Source organism: Lepidochelys kempii, chromosome 9 (genome assembly GCF_965140265.1).
Source record: "Lepidochelys kempii isolate rLepKem1 chromosome 9, rLepKem1.hap2, whole genome shotgun sequence".
In the NCBI taxonomy this organism is placed as follows: Eukaryota; Metazoa; Chordata; order Testudines; family Cheloniidae; genus Lepidochelys; species Lepidochelys kempii.
The window spans coordinates 56,866,254-56,889,069 of NC_133264.1; the positions used below are offsets into that span (position 1 = coordinate 56,866,254).

Below are 22,816 nucleotides of genomic sequence, written 5' to 3' on the forward strand. Positions count from 1 at the left end.
TCTGAACTCTAGGGTACAGATGGGGGGACCTGCATGAAAACCTCCTAAGCTTACTTTTACCAGCTTAGGTTAAGACTTCCCCAAGGTACAAATTATTTTACCCTTTGCCCTTGGATTTCCACTGCCACCACCAAACTTTATCTGGGTTGCTGAAAAAATGGAGTTTGGACACGTCTTTTCCCCCCAAATCCTCCTACCCCTTGCACCCCACTTCCTGGGGAAGGTTTGGTAAAAATCCTCACCAATTTGCATAGGTGACCACAGACCCAAACCCTTGGATCTTAGAACAATGAAAAAGCATTCAGTTTCCTTACAAGAAGACTTTTAATAGAAGTAAAAAATAGAATCACCTCTGTAAAATCAGGATGGTGAATACCTTACAGGGTAATTAGATTCAAAACATAGAGAATCCCTCTAGGCAAAACCTTAAGTTACAAAAAAGACACACAGACAGGAATATTCATTCTATTCAGCACAGCTATTTTCTCAGCCATATAAAGAAATCATAATCTAACACATACCTAGCTAGATTACTTACTAAGTTCTAAGACTCCATTTCTGTTCTGTCTCCGGCAAAAGCATCACATAGACAGACACAGACCCTTTGTTTTTCTCCCTCTTCCCAGCTTTTGAAAGTATCTTGTCTCCTCATTGGTCATTTTGGTCAGGTGCCAGCGAGGTTACCTTTAGCTTCTTAACCCTTTACAGGTGGGAGGATTTTTCCTCTGGCCAGGAGGGATTTTAAAGAGGTTTACCCTTCCCTTTATATTTATGACACCCCCCCCAAATCTCAGCTAGGGTGAAACGCTGGCTGGGATTTCTTCCTGGAGCTCTAGGAAAAACAGAGTTAATAAGGCACATGCACCTCTAAATATACTACCAAGTACATAAAGACCAACAATATTTTCCACATCTCAAGAACGATTTTAACCAGTTGATTCTGGGAAACTTTCACGGGAGAGTGCATCAGCCACTTTGTTAGAAGCTCCTGTGATGTGTTGGATGTTGAAATCAAAATCTTGGAGAGCTAAACTCCACTGTATAAGTTTTTTGTTATTTCCCATGGCGGTATGAAGCCACTGTAGCGCAGCATGGTCGGTTTGCAGGTGGAAACACCGTCCCCAAACATATGGGCATAGCTTTTCCAGGGCGTAGACAATGGCGTAACATTCTTTTTCACTGACTGACCAGTTGCTTTCCCTCTCAGACAGCTTCTTGCTGAGAAACACTACAGGGTGGAATTCTTGATCAGGTCCTTTCTGCATTAAAACTGCTCCCACACCACACTCGGACGCATCTGTGGTTACTAGGAATGGTTTGTCAAAGTCTGAGGCAGGGTCAGACATGAGTGTCGCTTTAACCTGGTTAAAGGCCTTCTGACACTTTTCGGTCCACTGAATGGCATTTGGGTGTTTCTTTTCGGTTAGGTCTGTCAGTGGGGCAGCGATTTGGCTGTATTGCAGTACAAATTGTCTGTAATAACCGGCCAAGCCTAAGAAGGATTGAACCTCTTTCTTTGACTTTGGGACAGGCCACTTTTGGATAGCATCCACTTTGGCCTGTAGGGGGCTGATAGTTCCTTGACCCACCTGGTGTCCAAGGTAAGTCACTCTGTTTAGGCCTATTTGACACTTCTTAGCCTTAACAGTTAGTCCTGCCTCCCTTATGTGCTCAAGGACTTCTTGTAGATGTTCCAGGTGTTCTGCCCAGGAATCCGAAAATATGACCATATCATCAAGGTAGGCGACTGCATATTCTCCTAATCCCGCTAGGAGACCATCTACAAGTCTTTGGAAGGTGGCGGGTGCATTTCACAGCCCGAAAGGGAGTACATTAAATTCATACAGCCCGACATGAATTTCCTTGGCGGATTCATCTAGTGGTACCTGCCAGTACCCCTTGGTTAAGTCCAAGGTAGAGATGAACTGGGCCCATCCCAGTTTCTCTAATAGTTCATCTGTGCGTGGCATTGGATAGTTGTCTGGGCGAGTTACAGCATTTAGCTTACAGTAGTCCACATAAAAATGTATTTCCCCATCTAGTTTGGGAACTAGAACCACTGGAGATGTCCATGCACTTCCAGAGAGGCGGATTATGCCCAACTGTAACATATCCTGGATCTCCCGTTCTATAGCAGTTTTAGCTTGAGGAGACACCCGGTAAGGTTGGACTTTAATTGGGTGAGCTTTACCTGTGTCAATGGAGTGGTATGCCCATTCAGTCAGTCCTGGGGTGGCTGAAAACATCGGCGCGTAGCTTGTGCACAGCTCCTTGATCTGCTGTCGCTGCATACTCCCAAGAGCTCCATCAAGAAGCTGTGCACTAGCTACGTGCTGATGTTCTCAGCCACCTGGACCGTGAGTGAATGGTCCTTCCCATGATGCTTCCATTTTATGGGCCTGGAGCGTCTTTAAGACCATGACCTGGTCCCCTACTTTGAAGGAACGCTCTCTGGCATGTTTATCATACCAGGCTTTTTGCTCTTTTTGAGCATCCTGTAAGTTTTCTTTAGCAAGGGCTAAAGCGGTTCGGAGGGTGTTTTGTAGGTTGGTTACAAAGTCCAGAATGTTAGTTCCTGGAGAAGGTGTAAATCCCTCCCATTGCTGCTTCACCAACTGTAATGGCCCCTTAACTGCATGGCCATATACAAGTTCAAATGGCCAAAACCCTAAACTGGGATGTGGTACAGCTCTGTAGGCAAAGAGCAACTGCTGCAACACTAGGTCCCAATCATTGGAGTGCTCATTTACGAATTTATGTATCATGGCCCCCAAAGTTCCATTAAACTTCTCCACCATGCCATTTGTTTGATGGTGGTAAGGAGTGGCAACCAAGTGATTTACCCCATGAGCTTCCCAGAGGTTTTCCATAGTTCCTGCCAGGAAATTAATCCGTGCATCTGTGAGGATGTCGGAGGGTCAACCTACCCTGGCAAAAATGTCTGCTAGTGCCTGGCACACACTTTTAGCCCTGGTGTTGCTTAGAGCTACTGCTTCCGGCCATCGGGTGGCAAAATCCATGAAAGTCAGTATGTACTGCGTTCCTCTGGGTGTCTTTTTTGGAAAAGGACCCAGAATATCCACAGCTACTCGCTGAAATGGAACTTCAATGATGGGGAGTGGCTGGAGAGGGGCTTTGACCTGGTCTTGGGGTTTTCCCACTCTTTGGCATACTTCACAAGACTGGACATAGGTAGAAACATCCTTGCCCATTCCCTCCCAGTGGAATGACCCCCCCAAATGGTCTTTGGTCCTGTTCACCACAGCATGACCACTAGGATGATCGTGGGCTAAGCTCAAGAGCTTGGCCTGGTATTTAGTTGGAACTGCCAACTGTCTCTGAGGATGCCAGTTTTCCTGGTGTCCACCAGAAAGAGTTTCCTTGTATAAAAGTCCTTTTTTTACAACAAACCTGGATCGATTAGAAGACCTGAGAGGCGGTGGGTTGCTCCGTGCCGCCGTCCAAACTCTCTGGAGGCTTTCATCTGCTTCCTGTTCAGTCTGGAACTGTTCCCTTGATGCTGGAGACATCAGTTCCTCATTGGATTGTGGACCTATGCTTCGTCCCTCTGGAAGCGATGTAGGGGATGGGGCTGTTTCCGTTGACTGTGAACCGCTCTCCGCTAGGACACTATGTTGGGGTTCAGGCTCCGGCTGAGCCTCTTGTGTAGGGTTATGGGCTGCTGCCGGTTCAGATTCGGTGGGGCCCTCGGGTGTTGAGGTTGCAAGTACTGGATTCAGTGCTGGCAATGGGTCTGGTGCTGGTTGTTCCGCTGGTTCTGGGACTGGTTCCGTCGGGGTCTCTGGGGCTGGATCCACTACTGCTGTTGCAGACATTGGCCTGGGGTCCGGGTCCATCACCTTTGACCGGGTCCTGATAGAAGTTTCTGGAACAGAGCTAGGCGTCACGACTTGTTTAGCCTGGCTGCGGGTGACCATTCCCACCCTCTTGGCCCGCTTCACATGATTGGCCAAGTCTTCCCCCAACAGCATGGAGATGGGGTAATCATCATAGACTGCAAAAGTCACATTCCTGACCAGCCCTGGTACTGGACAGGCAACTTGGCTGTAGGCAAATTGAAAGAGTTGGAGTTGAAGGGTTGAATTGTCACTTGGATCTCTGGATTGATTAAATTGGGGTCCACTAAGGAAGCATGGATAGCTGACACTTGTGCTCCGGTGTCCCTCCATGCGGTGACCTTCTTCCCGCCCACACTCACAGGTTCCCTCCGCTCCAAAAGTATCTGGGAGGTATCTGGGCCTGTGGATCCCTGGTGTGATTCCGGTGCAATGAACTGTAATCTGTTGGGGTTCTTGGGGCAGTTGGCCTTTACATGCCCCAGCTTGTAATCGTCCAGCTGACGGGTCACTGGGGCGAGGCGGGTTGCTGGAGAAAGGGGTGGTGGGACGATAAGGTGTCTGGAGGGTTCTTTGGGAGGTAGGTGGGGCCTTGCGCGGCCCCCGGTAATAGGGTGTGATCTGGGGTTGTCCCTTCTGGTCTCCGCTCCAACTGGGACCAGTTTTCTTCTTCTCTGCCACCTCTACCCATCTGGCTCCAATCTCTCCTGCCTCGATTACAGTTTTGGGCTTCCCATCTAGGATGTATCTTTCTATTTCCTCAGGACCACCCTCTAAGAATTGTTCCATTTGCATTAGGAAGGGCAAATTTACTGGAGATTCAACACTTGCTCCTGATATCCAGGCATCCCAATGTTTCACAATGTGGTAGGCATGTCGGGTAAATGACACGTCTGGTTTCCACCTTAGGGCTCTGAACCTCTGACGAGAATGCTCGGGTGTTATCCCCATTCTGACTCTCACCTTGGCTTTAAACAGTTCATAATTGTTCATGGGTTCTTTAGGCATTTCAGCCGCCACCTCAGCTAAGGGTCCACTGAGCTGCGACCTCAGCTCTACCATGTATTGGTCGGTAGAGATGCTGTACCCAAGGCAGGCCCTTTTGAAATTTTCTAAGAAGGCCTCAGTATCATCGCCTGCCTTGTAGGTGGGGAACTTTCTGGGATGGGAAGTGGTGCCTGGAGAAGGATTGCCAGGGTTTGTTGGTATGTTCTTCTGAGCCTTTACCTTCTCCATCTCTAGTTCATGCTTCCTCTCTTTTTCTTTCTCCTCCTCCACATGCTTCCTCTCTTTTTCCTTCTCCTCCTCCACATGCTTCCTTGCCTCCATTTCCCTCCTGTGGGCAGCCTCCTGTACCTCCTTCTTCATCTGCATGAGTTCTATCTGTCTTTCATGTTCCTTTTGTTTTTCATCAGCCTGAAATCTGGCTAATTCTAGCTTTTGTTGAGCCGTGGAGTCTGTCATCCTAACCTCTCTGTTTTTAACTAAGTTTACACCCGAGGGTTAGAAATAAAACAAACAAAACTTGGCTTGTAAAATTTTGCTGTGCTGGAATAGGATACCTATTCTCCGATAGTGATTGTCAGCCTACAGAAAAAGACAATTCCCTTTGTCAATCAAAGCAAAACCCCCAACTACTTGGAAACCTGCTTTCCAGCAGCCCCAAAGGAAAAAAAATTCCTTTTCAAATCTATGCTCCTTGTAAAAAAAATCAAAATCCTAAAAAAAAAAACCCTGACACTTTTGTCTCCAGGCAAATGGGTAGAACACCCCCCTATTTACTTTTAGGGGGGAAAAAAACCTCAGGTTTGTGAAGACTGTGAATTTCCCTGCAGGAGGTTAACTACTCTGCCTCCCAGGCAAAGAAAACCTGCAATTCACACAGATAATCGCCTTTTGTCTCTGCTCTGGCCGCAAAGCAGAGAAAAAACTAGCTGCTTTCAGTTGGACCTCCTTTACAGCAGCTCCAAAGGAAAAAAATATATTTCCTTTTTAAAATCTGTTTTTCTGGTTCAAAAAATCTCAAATTGATCTCAAAAGGATTTCAGGTTAATCCCAGCACTCTGCCACCATGTCAAGGTTCCTTCCCCACTCTGAACTCTAGGGTACAGATGGGGGGACCTGCATGAAAACCTCCTAAGCTTACTTTTACCAGCTTAGGTTAAAACTTTCCCAAGGTACAAATTATTTTACCTTTTGCCCTTGGATTTCCACTGCCACCACCAAACTTTATCTGGGTTCCTGAAAAAACGGAGTTTGGACACGTCTTTCCCCCCAAAATCCTCCCACCCCTTGCACCCCACTTCCTGGGGAAGGTTTGGTAAAAATCCTCACCAATTTGCATAGGTGACCACAGACCCAAACCTTTGGATCTTAGAACAATGAAAAAGCATTCAGTTTCCTTACAAGAAGACTTTTAATAGACGTAAAAAAAAGAATCACCTCTGTAAAATCAGGATGGTGAATACCTTACAGGGTAATTAGATCCAAAACATAAAGAATCCCTCTAGGCAAAACCTTAAGTTACGAAAAAGACACACAGACAGGAATATTCATTCTATTCAGCACAGCTATTTTCTCAGCCATATAAAGAAATCATAATCTAACACATACCTAGCTAGATTACTTACTAAGTTCTAAGACTCCATTCCTGTTCTGTCTCTGGCAAAAGCATCACACAGACAGACACAGACCCTTTGTTTTTCTCCCTCTTCCCAGCTTTTGAAAGTATCTTGTCTCCTCATTGGTCATTTTGGTCAGGTGCCAGCGAGGTTACCTTTAGCTTCTTAACCCTTTACAGGTGAGAGGATTTTTCCTCTGGCCAGGAGGGATTTTAAAGGGGTTTACCCTTCGCTTTATATTTATGACAACAGGGTACTCCCTTTTGGACTCTCCACAGCACCAAGAGTATTCTCCAAGACCCTAGCTGTAGTCATGGCCCACCTTCACAGACACAGGATTATACTTTCCCCCTACCCAGACGACTGCCTCATCAAAGGCGGCTCATACGATGAGACATTAAGAGCTACCCATTTCACCATCTCCCCCTTCTACAGCTTAGGTCTGCAAATAAACTTTCAAAAATCCACCCAGACACCCACACAGTGGATTGAGTTCATTGGAGCTCACCTGGACTCAATTCAAACCAGAGCCTTGCTCCCACACAACAGATTCCTCGCTATTACACATCTCTCCGTTTTCTCCCAGGATACAGGCAAGAATTTGCCGACAGCTTCTTGGCCACATGGCAGCCACCACCTTCATGGTCAAGTATGCCAGGCTGCACATAAGATGTCTTCAGGGTTGGCTCAGCTCCAACTACAAACCCAGCAGACACAGCTTCTGCATGATGCTAACTCCTCCAGCAAATGTATTACCCTCCCTACAATGGTGGACAAAACCAGAGAACCTGTGCATGGGCGTTCCTTTCCAACATCGCTCCTTGGCACTCATGCTCACCATGGACGTTTCCCTGATTGGCACAGGGCTGCTGGTCCCTGTCAGAGACACATCAGCACGTAAATCTCCTAGAGTTCAGAGCAGTCAGACAAGCCTGCCTTCACTTTCTCCCCCTCATAAAGAACAAATCCATCCGGGTCCTAATGGACAATATATCATGTATGTTTTACATCAACAGACGGGGGGGAGCACAATCACACTCCCTATGCATGGAGGCCATTTCAACACCACATAGAAATTACCACTTCATATCTACCCAGCTGTCACAACACTACCGCCGACACACTCAGCAGACACTTCTTTGAGGAACACTAATGGGAATTACATCCCATGATACTATGACAGCTCTTCTCCCACTGGGGCACCCCATCGATAGACCTCTTTGCCACAACCCAGAATCGCAAATGTCACCTATTTTGCTCCAGAGCAGGATGTGGGACTGCATCCCTAGGAGTTGCGTTCCTCATCCCGCCTAAGTCTCCGCCAAAGCACTGTCTCCGCAGCCCGGGGCATAGATCGCTGGCACCGTGCCATCACAGGTGTGCCCGTCAGAGCAGCAGCTACAGGCGGTACCGGTCCTCTGCATCGAAGTCGCAGTCCCGTGGGCGACGCCGCTCCCAGCACCGCCATTTCTCCCGGTCCCTTGGCAGCTGCAGGTCTTTCGTCAGCCCGGGCTCCTCTCGTAGTCACACTTCCATGGCCAGGCAAGTGGTACCAGTGGGCACCATGGCCTCCGACGCAGCCCCTGGTGGTGGCCTGCTCAGTAGCCGGAGCCTCAGAGGTGCCGTCGGCCTTTCTCTCCAGGCCCCCGAGGAGAGGGTCGGTGGGACATATGTCCTCAGCACCGTGCCTGGAGACTGACCGGGTGGTGGACCCTCCGATGCTGGTGGATACCCAGAGCACCATACCGGCTTCCTCGCCCTCCCCAGATGAGGCGATAGCGGCCCCGCCCCCCTCCATCCCGCAGGAGGACTTTAGGGCCCACCAAGAACTCTTAAAAAGGGTAGCATCGACCCTTCACCTCCAGGCAGAGGAGCTGGAGGAGCCCTCGGACTCCCTGTTCAATGTACTGTCATCTTCAGCACTGGGCAGATTGGCTTTGCCCCTCCATGAGGGGGTGGCAAGGATTTCAAATGCCCTGTGGCAAATACCGGCTTCCCATCTTGAAGACGGCAGAACGCAAGTACTTTGTACACACCAAGGGGCATGATTACCTCTACACCCACCCGACGCCCAACTCCCTGGTGGTCGAGTTGGTCAGCCACAGGGAGCAGCAGGGCCAACCAGCCCCAACTCTGAAAAATAAAAACTCAAGGAGGCTGGACTCTTTTGGCAGAAAGGTTTATTCATCCTCAAGTTTCCAGTTGCGGGTGGCAAACCACCAATCTCTCCTGGGCAGATATGGATTCAACTTGTGGGGTTCGCTGCCCAAATTCGAGGACTCCCTCCAGGCCCTGCAGGCGGCATCAGATGTGGCGGACACGGCAGCTCGATCCATGGCCTCGGTGGTGTCTATGAGAAGGGCGTCGTGGCTCCTGCTGTCCGGGCTGTCCAGTGAGGCACAGTTGGTCATGCAGGATCTCCCGTTTCATGGCAAGGCTCTGTTTGCGGAACAAACGGATACACAGCTGCATGGCATGAAGGACTCCTGCACGACCCTGCAGACCCTGGGTCTTTATGTTCCAGCTCTGGCCAAACCTAAGTTTAAGCCACAGCATGCCCCTGCTCCAGCTGCCCAGCCTAAGCACGAGGCTGCCTATAAGATTATAAGAGGCATCCTCAGTGGCAGTCAAGGCCTGCCCTGCTACCTGGGTCCTCCAAGGGCAAGCAGGCAGGGAAAAAGCGGTTTTGATGGGACGCCGGAGGGCACCCTGACAGTTCCCAAAGGGGATCCCCCCCATAAAGCTTCCCTTCTGCAATTGGTTGTGTGCTTTCCTCCTGGAGTGGTTGCAACTAACCTCAGAGGGCTGGGTCCTCAACATGGTCTCCTGGGGCTACACGCTGCAATTTGTTTCGCCCCCGCCCAACCACCCCCCACCCCCGTTCCTTCTGGGGGATCCTTCGCACGAAGTCCTGCTCTCAATACCACCATGTCGACTTCAGCAGAAGATTTCCCATAGACCACGAATGGGAACTAAACAAGGATATAGTACTAGACATATTTCACACATGGGGATACCCAACCACAGACATTTTTGCAACTGCAGCAAACAAGAAATGCCCAAGATTTTGTTCCAGAGAGGGACTAGGCAAACACTCCTCGAGGGATGAGTTCATGTTCCCATGGAACACCGACCTAATGTATGCATTTCCCCGATACCACTCATACACAAATTATTGATAAAAATACGAACACACCAAGCCAGGGTCATAATGATAGCCCCACATGGCCCAGACAGGCATGATACCCTTTCCTTACCAAGATGTTGCTTTCCGCACCCATCCCACTACCCTCTGCCCGAATCTCTTGTCCCAACAGCAGGGTTTACTACTCCACCCCAATTGAACCATGTTACACCTCAAGGTCTGGCTCCTTCATGGTTCTCTCATGCTGAGTGAACTTGCTCGGAGCAGGTTCAAAATGTAGTCCTTCATAGCACAACAAATTCTACATGCAACACCAGCCTTTATAGCTGGACAAGATTTACACACTGGTGGGCTGTCACAAACACTGCTCCTTTTTTCCATGCCTCTCCTGCTAATCCTCGACTATCTATTAGAGATTAAATTATCTGGACTCTCCCTGAGTCCCATCAAACTCCACTTGGTCGCAATTATAAAGTTCTATGATGTCATCGACGATAGGACTATCTTTGCTCATCCCATTACTAAGTGATTCGTTAAGGGACCCCAAGCCCTATACCCACACATCAAACTGCCTTATCCATTTTAGGACCTCCCCTTAGTCTTAACATGCCTAATCCAAAACCATTTGAACCATTAGCCACATGTTCCCTCCTACATCTCTGTATGAAAACTGCATATCTGGTACGGATTGCCTGTGTGAGACAGCACAGGAGAAATTGCAGCACGCATAGCAGATCCGCCATGCACCATATTTTCAAGGACAAAGTTACCCTACACTTACTCCCTGAAATTCCCTGAAGGTGCATTCATCTTTCCATGTCAATGAGCCAATCCATCTCCCTACCTTTTCCAAAACCACATGCGAATTCCTTTGAATCTACGATGCACATGTTGGACATGCACAGAGCTTTGTCCTTCTACTTTGACAGAACTAAAACCTTTAGGCGTTCCGACAAGCTATTCGTCCCCATTGTAGAACACTCTAAGGGCTCATTTATCTCTAACCATTGACTTTCCAACTGGATCTCGAGTTGCATTTGTCTCTGTTATCAACTACAGAATGTGATTCCTCCTACCTTTATCAGGACTCACTCCACCAGATCCATGGCGGCCTCAGTGGCCTTTCTACATAACGTCCCCCTTTACGGACATTTCCAGAGCTGCCATTTGGGCTTTTGAAAATACATTTGCAAAATATTTTGCTCTTACACAGGGACCCATCACCAATACGCATGTGGGCAGAGCTGTTCTATCTACTGCATTCCTTCCAGATCCGAAGTCCCTACCTCCTTGAGAGATACTGCTTTTCAGTCACCAACAGTGGAGCACCCACAGGGACACCTCTCGAAGAAGAAGAGGAGGTTACTCACCTGTGCAGTAACTGATGTTCTTCTAGATGAGTGTCCCTGTGGGTGCTCCACTCCCCATCCTCCTCCCCCACTACTTTGGAGCTGGGTGGCCTCCATTGTAGAGAAGGAACTGAGGAGTTCGGCCGCACATGTGCACTATTAAGACAAGACTGGTATGTGAGGCAGGCTCCGTGCATGTGCTACTGATACGGGTACTGCTGTAAAAATCTCCGAACAACGGCACAGGGGCACACCAACACCTACAGTGTAGCACCCACAGGGGCACTCATCTCGAAGAACGTCAGTTACTGCACAGGTGAGTAACCTCCTCTTATGAGTGGCAAACCACCAGGCTCTCCTAGGCTGGTATGAGTTCAATCTGTGGGGCTCCCTGCTCAAGTTCGAGGACTCCCTCCAGGAGCGCAATAGGAAGGAGTTAGAAGTGCTGGTGGAGGAGGGTACAACGGCTGCCAGGGCAACCCTGCAGGCAGCTTTGGATGTGGTGGACATGGCCGCGCAGTCCATAGACTCCGCGGTGTCCATGAGAAGGGCGTCATGGCTCCTGCTCTCTGTCCACCGAGGCACAGACCTCCATGCAGGATCTCCCGTCTGACGGCAAAGCTCCATTTGCGGAACAAACGGATACAAAGCTGCATGGCATGAAAGACTCCCGCATGACCCTCCAGACTCTGGGTCTCTATATTCCAGGTCCTGCTAAATCTAAGTTCAAGCCTCAGCAAACTACAACTCAAGCTACCCACCGGAAATACGAGGCCACCTTTTAGAAGTCAGAGGACTATAAGAGGCGCCCTAAGAGGCAGTCTTGGCCTGCCCCCCTACCTGGGTCAGCCAAGGGCAAGCAGGCGGGGAAAAGGCAGTTTTGACAAGATGCTCCGGGGCGCCCTGCCAGTTCTCATCAGGGCTCCAGCCTCAATAAAGCTTCCCTTCTCCAATTGATTGTGTGCTTTCCTCCCGGAGTGGTTGCGGCTAATCTCGGACCAATGGGTCCTCAACACCATCTCCAATACAAGCCAAATCCAGGGTCTGTACTGGACCATATTTTCCTGAAAATAATTAATGTATTAATTATTACTTTTAATCCAACAGCAACAGATAAGGGCATGCAGGGTTTCTTGGCAGGCTCCTCAGACTCTTTGTGCAGAGAACATGTTCTGGGCCATGTCAAATTGCATAGTTCCCTGCAGAATTCCATAGACACTCCCTCAGGGAGTTGGGCTCTCTCTCCCATCCTGCTCTGCACTGCACTCAGCCTTTAGAGATAGAAAATAGAGACCAGAAAGATCTGATACAAAGAGTTTTCAGAGGGTGGAAGGATCTGAAGGCTGCCCAGCAAACAGGAATCCTTGTCATTCACCCAAGACCTGAAAATGTGACACCCTGTGTGTTCAACAGGCAGCATGCTGGTTTGTTTTCACACCCCCTAGAGGTGGCTGCATTTTAGTGGTGCTACAGGTCTAGAGGTTGTGAAGTGCTATGGGATACAAAGCGCTATATAAAGCTGAAAATGATGTAATCAGTATCAGGGGTTGGGTGAACTACGGTATAATTGGGATCCATTGTCATTATTTTCTCCTGCCCTGAAGAATCACACTTGGGGCTGTGGTAGCTTTCTTACAGAGTTCTGTTTATCCTCCTCTTCCCCCAGAAATGACAAAACCCTTTCATCCTACCAGCAGGTAGTAGAAATAGCAAGATGACCTATCAACTAACTGGGACAGTTTACAGCTTGCTAATAGTTCTTCCTCTCCTGTGACCTACAAATCTGGAGCTCAGACTGAAGGGCTCTAAAATAAGTTCCCACAATCTCCTGGGCATGTCTCAATGTAAGAGTTGGTTTTGGAGCTAAAATACTTCTTACCAGGCGTTCCCCTTCTGTAGAGACTCACAAAGATACTCCAGGGAAGCTGCTATATTGCTCTGACTCAGTGGTAGGCAACCTGCAGCCTGTGGGCGGCATGCAGCCCGCTAGGGTAATTTGCTGGTGGGCCACCAGACAGCTTGTTTACATTTGCACGGCTGCCCGCAGCTCCCAGTGGCTGCAGTTCGCCGTTCCTGGCCAATGGGAGCTATGGGAAGCAGCGGCGAGCACGTCTCTGCTCCCCGCGCCGCTTCCCGCAGCTCCCATTGGCTGGTAACACTGAACCACAGCCACTGGGAGCTGTGGGTGGCTGTGTAAAGGTCAACAAACTGTCTGGTAGCTCGTCAGCGGATTACCCTGGTGGGCTGCATGTGGCCTACGGGTCGCAGGTTGCCCACCACTGCTCTGACTCATGTAATGTGGATGTCTTGTCTTCTTTTCTTTTTTCTATTTCCCATCACAGCAGCTACCTCCCATCACTGTCCTCTGGACAGAGGACACTTGTCTTGAGGCCCAGCCTCTCCCCTGATGCCACTTCAGTCTGTAACATGATGCCAATAGACATCCTCTCCTCCACATAACAATCTAAGTAATGGTATTCTCCTCAAGCCTCCCATGGTCCATCCTGGACAACCAGGTATTCAAGAGCAAGTCAGGGCTGATTGCACATTATGACTGCTTATTCTCACCACATGATTCATCCTTATATTCTGCCCTGTGACGCTTTTTTTAGAAAGAGGTGCATGAGAATTGAATGACTTTCTACATTAGCTAACAACATAATTGAATCTGTGGGACAGCACTGCTGGAAGTACCCACAATGCAGTCAATGTGTCCACAAAAGCCATGCTGTTTTGGGTTTAGAATGGTGGCAGTTTTGCCCTGTGTCCACCCTAACAGCGATTTACACAGCTGTAGTCACAGTGCCCTCTGGGTACCTACCATTTCCTGGTTCTGCCACCAGAAGCTGTAACTCCTGGGAGATTTCAAAAGTTCTTCTAGGATACCTGGAGTGGCACAAGAGAATTATGGGAGAAGAGGTCACACTGCCATAATTCCCTGGAAGAACCCTTGTAAATCCTCTGGTGTTGGTACTATTTCCTAGTCCATAGCTCAAAAGGGAGGCCAGGGGACATGCTCTGCTCTTGCTCCTCACTTAGCAGGGAGGGTTCTGCTGTTGAAAAGCAGTTATGAAAGGTGACTGTGGTGACTGGATGGAAGATATTTCAGAAGAGCCTATGGAGAGCTATCAGGGGGTAGCCGTGTTAGTCTGTATCCACAAAAACAACAAGGAGTCTGGTGGCACCCTAAAGACTAACAGATTTATTTGAGCATAAGCTTTCGTGTGTAAAAAACCTCACTTCTTCAGATGCATGGAGTGAAAATTACAGATGCAGACATAAATATACTGACACATGAAGAGAAGGGAGTTACCTCACAAGTGGAGAACCAGTGCTGACAGGGCCAATTCGATCAGGGTGGATGTAGTCCACTCCCGATAATAGAAGAGGAGGTGTCAATTCCAGGAGAGGCAAAGCTGCTTTTGTAATGAGCCAGCAACTCCCAGTGCCTTTTCAAGCCCAAATTAATGGTGTTAAATTTGAAAATGAATTTTAGTTCAACAAAGGAGATGCTGTAGTCATAATGAACAGGTCGGATTATGAACAGGAGGCTGCCAGGCAACTCTCGAACACCACATTCTACAGGCCACTATCCTCTGACCCCACTGAGGCGTACCAAAAGAAACTACACCATCTGCTCAAGAAACTCCCTGCTACAGCACGGGAACAAATCTACATGGACACATCCCCAGAGCCCCGACCAGAGGTATTCTATCTGCTACCCAAGATCCATAAACCTGGAAACCCTGGACGGCCCATCATCTCAGGCATCGGCAGTCTTACAGCAGGATTATCTGGCTATTTGGACTCTCTCCTCACACCCTATGCTACCAGCACTCCTAGCTGTCTTTGAGACACCACCGACTTTCTGAGGAAACTACAATGTATTGGTGATCTTCCTGAAAACACCATCCTGGCCACTATGGATGTAGAAGCTCTTTATACCAATATTCCACATGAGGATGGACTACAAGCTGTCAAGAACAGTATCCCTGATGAGGCCATGACACACCTGGTGGCTGAGCTTTGTGACTTTGTTCTCACCCACAACCATTTCAGATTTGGAGACAATTTATACCTTCAAGTCAGTGGCACTGCTATGAGTACCCGAATGGCCCCACAGTATGCCAACCTTTTTATGGCTGACTTAGAACAATGATTCCTCAGCTCTCGTCCCCTAGTGCCCCTCCTCTACTTGCGCTACATTGATGATATCTTCATCATATGGACCCACGGGAAGGAGTCCCTTGAAGAATTCTACCTGGATTTCAACAATTTGCACTCCACCATCAAGCTCAGCCTGAACCAGTCCACACAAGAGATCCACTTCCCGGACACTACAGTGCAAATATGTGATGGTCACATGAACACCACCCTCTACCGGAAACCTACTGACTGCTATACTTATCTACATGCCTCCAGCTTCCATCCAGGACACATCACATGATTCATTGTCTACAGCCAAGCCCTAAGATACAACTGCATTTGCTCCAATCCCTCAGACTGAGACAAACACCTACAAGATCTTTATCAAGCATTCTTAAAACTACAATAACCACCTGGGGAAGTGAGGAAACAGATTGAAAGAGCGAGACGGGTATCCAGAAATCACCTACTACAGGACAGGTCCAACAAGGAAAATAACAGAACACCACTGGCCATCACTTACAGCCCCCAGCTAAAACCTCTCCAGCACATTATCAATGATTTACAACCTATCCTGGAAAATGATCCCTCACTCTCCTAGATCTTGGGAGGCAGGCCAGTCCTCACTTACAGACAGCTCCCCCCCCCAAACCTGAAGCAAATACTCACCAGCAACTACACACCACACCACAGATACACTAACCCAGGAACCAATCCCTGAAGCAAACCTCATTACCTGCTCTGTTCCCATATCTACTCTAGCGACACCATCAGAGGATCCAACCACATCAGCCACACCATCAGAAGCTCATTCACCTTCACGTCTACGAATGTGATATATGCCATCATGTGCCAGCAATGCCCCTCTGCCATGTACATTGGCCAAACCGGACAGTCCCTACGTAAAAGAATAAATGGACACAAATCAGACATCAGGAATAGTAAAATACAAAAGCCAGTAGGAGAACACTTCCATCTTCCTGGACATTCTATAACAGATTTGGAAGTAGCTATACTTGAACAAAAAAACTTCCGAAACAGACTTCAAAGAGAAACAGCAGAACTAAAATTCATTTTCAAATTTAACATCGTTAATTTGGGCTTGAATCGGCACTGGGAGTTGCTGGCTCATTACAAAAGCAGCATTGCCTCTCCTGGAATTGACACCTCATCTATTATTGGGAGTGGACTATATCCACCCTGATCGAATTGGCCCTGTCAACACTGTTTCTCCACTTGTGAGATAACTCCCTTCTCTTCATGTGGCAGTATATTTATGTCTGCATCCTTAATTTTCACTCCATGCATCTGAAGAAGTGAGGTTTTTACCCACAAAAGCTTATACTCAAATAAATCTGTTAGTCTTTAGGGTGCCACCAGACTCCTTGTTTTTATGGAGAGCTAGAAATTGTCAAACAGCTTCCAGCACTCATGATCAGCAAGGCATCCATCACCACTGCCTGGCAGGCCAGCTCTGTGCTGCACTCACAGATGAGCCTCACTGGGTGGAGTACCACTTCTGTGTGCAGACCATGAGCTCAGAATCCAGAGGGGCACAAACATACACAAAGCTGAGGGCAATATTGCAGCACCAGACGAGCATGGGATTTGCTGCAACAAACAAACAAAGATCCCTCTTATGCAGAGCTATGGGTGTTCAGCTCTGGGGTTTTGGTTCAGTCCAAAAAAAATACCTCAGCATCAATGTTCCCTCTAATTTTTGACAGGCTGTGTGTGCAAAAAATTTCTTCTGTGCAAATTGTTGTGCTTCTGTGCAAATTTTTGTGTGTGCAGTGTTTCGCAGTGTGCTCGGGGTTTAGGATCTGTGTGCATGTGCACATGAGCACAGCTTAGCGGGAACAGTGCTCAGCACTGATTTGTTTTTCCCTTCCCTTCCTTGCTGAATTCAGAAGTCTGAGCCTCCACTGCAGTGACTGATAATGTGCCTAAGGTGGGGCAAGGAGGAGAGCTGTTCTAGCTGGTCTCAGAGGGCAGGTCTACACTACTGCCTAAGTTGATCTAACTCATGTCGCTCAGGAGTGTGAAAAAGTCATTTCCCCCTCTCCCCCGAAACACACAAGTTTTGCGCAGTTCACATCGGTGCTATATCAGCGGGAAACACTCAACTGGCAACATAGCTTCCATTTCTTGCCAAGGTGGAGTAATTATGTCGACAGGAGAGCACTCACCCAATGGCATAGTGCGTCTTCACTGGCCATGCTACAGTGGTACAGCTGTGCTGGTGTAGTGCTCTACTCTGTAGACTTGCTCAGAGCTTCAGCCTCTGTGGCTTGAGTACACAAATTTGCACAGGTTTTTATGGAGCTAGCACCAATGATGAGCTGCCAAAATCTTAACACCCAGTTCCCTCCTCACCCCATGAGGGGGTCGTGGCCCGCCCCTGCCCCCCGGGACTCCTGCCCCATTCAACCCTTGTGTTCCTTGACGCCCCTCCCCTGGGACCCCTGCCCCATCCACATCCCTCCCCTGTCCCCTAACTGCCCCAGAACAAGGCAGGAGGGTCTCATGGGCCACTGTAGTGGATGCCGACCACGCCCCACCCCTAAAAGCCAGAGGGACCTGCCGGGGGGCGAGGTGGGGAATCCCAGTGGTGCTTACCTGGGGCGGCTCCCAGGAAGCATCTGGCAGGTCCCTCAGGCTCCTAGGGGTGGGGTAGCATAGCGGCCACTCCCCCCACTGATGCCGACTCCATGGGTGCTCCGGGGCTGCAGCACCCACAGGGAAAATTTGGTGGGTGCAGAGCACCCACCAGCAGCTCCCCACCGTGCGCCCGGCCCCAGCTCACCTCACCTCTGGTCCGCCTCCTCCCCTGAATGCGTCACCCCACTCTGCTTCTCTGCTCCTGGCTTCCCGCGAATCAGCTGTTCGCAAGGGAAGCTGGGGAGGGCTGAAAAGCGAGAGGTGGCTTTGCGCTCAGGCCCAGGGAGGTGGAGGTGAACTGAGGCGGGGAGCGGTTCCTCTGAGCCCCCCCCCAGTTTACCTGCTGTGGCGCGGGTGGCCCTCCTCGCACCCCCTTGCCCCAGCTCCGCCCCGCTTCGCCTCCACCTCTCTGGGCCTGAGTGTGAAGCCGCCGCTTGCTTCTCAGCCCTCCCAGGCTTCCCGCATGAACAGCTGATTCACGGGAAACCTGGGGGATGGTGGGGGCGGAGAAGCAGAGCAGGGTGGTGCGTTCAGGGGAGGAGGCGGGGCGGAGGTGAGGTGAGCTGGGGCCGGGTGGGGAGCTGCCGGTGGGTGCTCTGCACCCACCAAATTTTCCCCGTGGGTGCTCCAGCCCTGGAGCACCCACTGAGTCAGTGCCTAGGCACCACTTTTGGCCTGGATCTGTGTCTTTCTCTATTGTGCCAATTACTATAGTATTGAGGTGTTAAATACAAGAAGTATAATTTCTGTCCAGTTATGGATCTCCTGATCTGCCCCTCCCTTGGTTAGGATATATTTCTGTGATCATGTTGGGGGATGATATCTAAGCAGAGGATAAAAGTTGTTGGCCACTTTTTAGCCTCCATTGATAAGGATGGTGAGTCTTGTGTTGTGCTCTAAATTAATCAAGTCAGGGACTCCTTTTTTCTCCTGAAGAAAAAGCCTATTTCCCTTGTGAACCTACTGCAGAAAACTGGCAATGTGGCCGCTTCACTATGGACTCTAACATTCACAATGTTCCCACAGAGCATCTGATTCTCGGTGGGTGCAGAAGCACAGACGGACCTGAGGAGACCACGCCCTAGCTCAGTGGTTCCCAACCAGGGATACACATACCACTGGGGCTACGCAGAGGTCTTCCAGTGGGTACATCAACTTATCTAAATATTTGGCTCGTTTTACAACAGGCTACATAAAAAGCACTAGCGAAGTCAGTACAAACTAAAATTTCATACAGACAATGACTTGTTTATACTGATTTGTTTACACTAAAATGTAAGTACAATATTTATATTCTAGTTGTTATTTTATAATTATATGGTAAAAATGAGAAAGTAATAGTGTGTTGTGACACTTTTGCACTTTTATGTCTGATTTTGTAAGCAAATAGTTTTTAAGTGAGGTGAAACTTGCGGGTACGCAAGACAAATCAAATTCCTGAAAGGGATACAGTAGTCTGGAAATATTGAAAGCCACTGCCCTAGCCCATAGAGGCCTCTGGAGATGATTCAGCTTGAAGTCAATCTTACCGTAGATCTGAAATTGGGTAGAAAACCAGAGTAGCTCTCAGAGTGCTGGTGTGATATATTCTCTTGGAAGTGTCCCACTTAAGAGAAGAGCCACTGTGACAGATTTTCATTACCAATCTACCTGGGGCCACAGTTGATCAGGCTGGGGCCACAGGATCTTTTTGGGGAGGAGATGACGAGGCACACCAAGTGTCTAAATTTTAAAACTTTATTGATAAAATAATAAAATAACAGCAGAGAGTGTTGGGAACACTCCCACATCACTCGGGGAAGAAAGAAAGCGTTAATGCCCCAAGCCCTAACCCACTTTCATACTCACACACACATGACCCAGACTGGCCAAGTCTGGGTGTAATGTCAGAAGAAGAGTGTGTGGGGGGGGAAGGTGGACGGGAGTGCTGTCCTGGGCCCAGGCCATCCAACTGTCTGATGTACTCTCCGAATTGCTCCAGCTCTCAGGAGAGTTTTAAGTCCTGAGCTCCTTTGGGGGTGTTCCATTCTGCAACCTTTATTCCTGGTGCTCTTTGTGCCAGTCCAAACCGGCTTTCTGTGGTCTCTTTCCCTTTCCCAAAACATCTTGGCTTCAGGGACGCCTGGCTCAGTTCCCCCTCTTGTTGTCTTGTCTGTGTTTTTAGACTCTGCAGCCCTGGGCTTTGTTTTCTTCTTCGCTGGCCTTGCTGTCTTGAGGTGCATGTCTGTGCAGTTGGATTTTCTTTCTCATGGCTGCTCGGGCAACTTTCAAGCCCCCGTCTTTCTCGGCTTGCAGCCAAACGTTGGCTTTTAGCTGCAACCTGGGGCTGGCTGGGGCCAGCGTCTTATCTTCAGCTTGAGCTAGCTGAGGTATTGAAATAACTCATTCTCTGCTCTTTTCTTCTTTCTCTCCCCCCCCCCCCCCCGCCTTGGCCTCTCGTGATCTGCACAGGAAACTTCCACTCCTTACTCCCTTTGACCTTTCCCAAAATGCCTTGCGATGCTTGCAACAGTGTTAGCCACATACAGTGCTGATCTGCCTTCCCTGGAGACTCCCTGAGGGAGAGGGGGCCATTGGGGTGTGACACCACCCCATGTTCAACAATGCAATGGTAAGCTTCAGATGCCAAGGGAATCTGCTCTCCAAGGCCCCTGTTCAACTAGGTGTTTAAGCATATGTGTAGACTCACTGAAGTTATGTGCTTCACGACTACTCATGTGCTTACTGAGTCAGGGCCCAATTGTTAAACAGCTGCACAGGCTTCAAGGCATACGGGACTCACCTCTACACCTAGATCTCCAAATAGCAGCCATAAGTGCAACTCAGCTTCAATTTGCAAGGAGGCAGAACTCTTCCTCTCAGATATAGAGCTTGCCATTATGACCCATGTCTTTGTCATCTCATGATGCACTCTACCCAGGAGTGACTTGTGGAGGCCAAGAAACTCTAACATCTAGAGATGCTGTGTAACTTGTGTGTCTGAGGTGCTGCTGAGGCACTGCATGGATCCTATTGTGCTCTGGCACTGGTAGAAGACTCATTTATACTTAACAACCCCAACCGTGCCTTGTCATAGCCTTCCTAGGATAGAAATTCCACACTAAAAAATAGTCAACTTGTCCCCCACCACAAAGCCTGGAGTTCTCCTGATAGCTGAGAATTATCTTGGGAGGCTCTTCCTATGTGGATTGCAGTAGTCAATGAAACATTGTCTGACCACGTCTGCATCAGGCCAGGAGTGGGGTTTGGTACTAGGCCCTGTTTGTGTTTACTGTCCCATTTCTTGCAATGCACTCTCCTACAATAGGTTTTTTGCTTTAGAAAAATCTCATCATCTCCAACATGTCATTAGGAAATCTGCTTGGAATTCTGCACTTGGGTGGTGTGGCCCTTTACTGAGGCTCTAGAGACAGCTCTCCCAGGCACTGGCCTGCCACTGACTCTGAACCACCACACTCAGCATGCTTGTACCTTATTAGGCCGTAGCGTGCCTGTCAAGGAAGGGCAGGGCTGGCTGCTGCTGTGTGAGTCAAGGTTGGAAAAACAATGTGTGGGAACCACTGCCAGTCCCACAGAGCCAGCCCTAATGAGCACCATCAACATGCCCAAACACCTGTCTGCAGAGCCAGAAATACCAGTGGAGCACAACCATTTGTGATGGACTCTCCCACACTGATGTGAATGGAAAGATAGAGAAGCCTGACAGATCAGGTAGAGGGGTTGGCCAATGTGCAGTTTCAGGCATCAGAACTGTGTATTTATTCACACATCCTTTGATGCCCACTGGCACCTCCTTTAATTTTGGGGTGTGTTGTTAAAGTCAGATAAAGTTGGGTAAGTAAGAGGCTAATAGTGTGGCTAGATGATGTGCCAGCTGTGTCTAGGGAGGAGTCCCAAGCAAAATTCTGGGGCTCAGATTCTTATCACTGCTGTGGCCCCATTACCTGCCATAAAAGACTCTCTGTACAAGCACTGCAGAAGACAACTGTAAGCTGCCCTCTGAGGATGCCTTCATGAGCCTTTGGATAGGGCATGTGAGGCTGTGATGATGGGAGGGATGCGCTGGGGGTGAGGGCACAGCTGGGAGATTTCAGGTAGCACTGCAGTCCAGGTAGGATGCCCCTAGAACAGCCCAGGATTGGGAGGGTGCAAAGGAGGCTTAAAACCACCATAGCACCCCACACCCCTGGGCTGTGAGTCCTGTGCTGCACAAGCCCAGAATCTCATCTTGCTGGATCTTTTTATGAATCCAATTTGCATGATTCTAAAATTGATTTGTATTCCATGGAAAGATCTGCTTCTCTGTATTAAATGCATGATTTGTCCTCTGATTTACACTAGCTTATGTATGTATCAACACTCCAGATTCTCAAAAACACTTCACTAAATTAATTCTGTTTTAAGGCTATCACTAGAGTTGTCCAGGAAATGGAAATTGCTTCCTGCGAATAATTTCATTTCAGGACAAAAACTCAGAAACATGATATTTTTTGCAAGGAGGGATTTCCAGAAAAATTCTGTTTCAGGAGAACCAAAACAAATTTTTTTAGCTAGCAGACCATCTTGGGGATCCAACCAACCTGTGGAGCTTGACAATTCACTGGCAGTGCCAGCCTGGGTACCTGCTTATCTGGTTTCCTTTGAAGCTGTTGATGAAATTGATGCATGTTGATTCTGTCAAATCAGGCAGAACATTTTCGAGTAGCTGACACTGCTTTTAACTCAACATGGATCAAGGGCAGCATCTGACCATTGGGTAGAGCTGGGTGCAAAACAGTTTTCTTCAAATATTCAAGAGTTCAAAATTTGTTCTCGTCTTAAATCAAGATGAAAAGTCAAAAACTCAACAAAAAAAATTGCAATCTAAAACACTGAAAAATGTTTTGGTTTGGGTCTATGGAAGCATTTTATTTTGAAAATTTCAAAATGTTTCATTTCAATTTTAACTTTTTTTCTTTTTTCCTCAAACCTGACTCTGACTCAAGAACAGTTTTAGTTTTGACAAGTTAGCCTCTTTCAATGAAAAACGATTCATCC

The 22,816-nt window shown here is 48.5% G+C and overlaps 1 protein-coding gene across 1 annotated transcript in view; it reads left to right on the forward strand.

Annotated features, from left to right (window-relative positions):
- Nucleotides 1-22,816, forward strand: part of ZNF185 (zinc finger protein 185 with LIM domain) — a 130,985-nt gene that overhangs the window by 21,956 nt on the left and 86,213 nt on the right. The gene's annotated exons all lie outside the window — the stretch shown is intronic.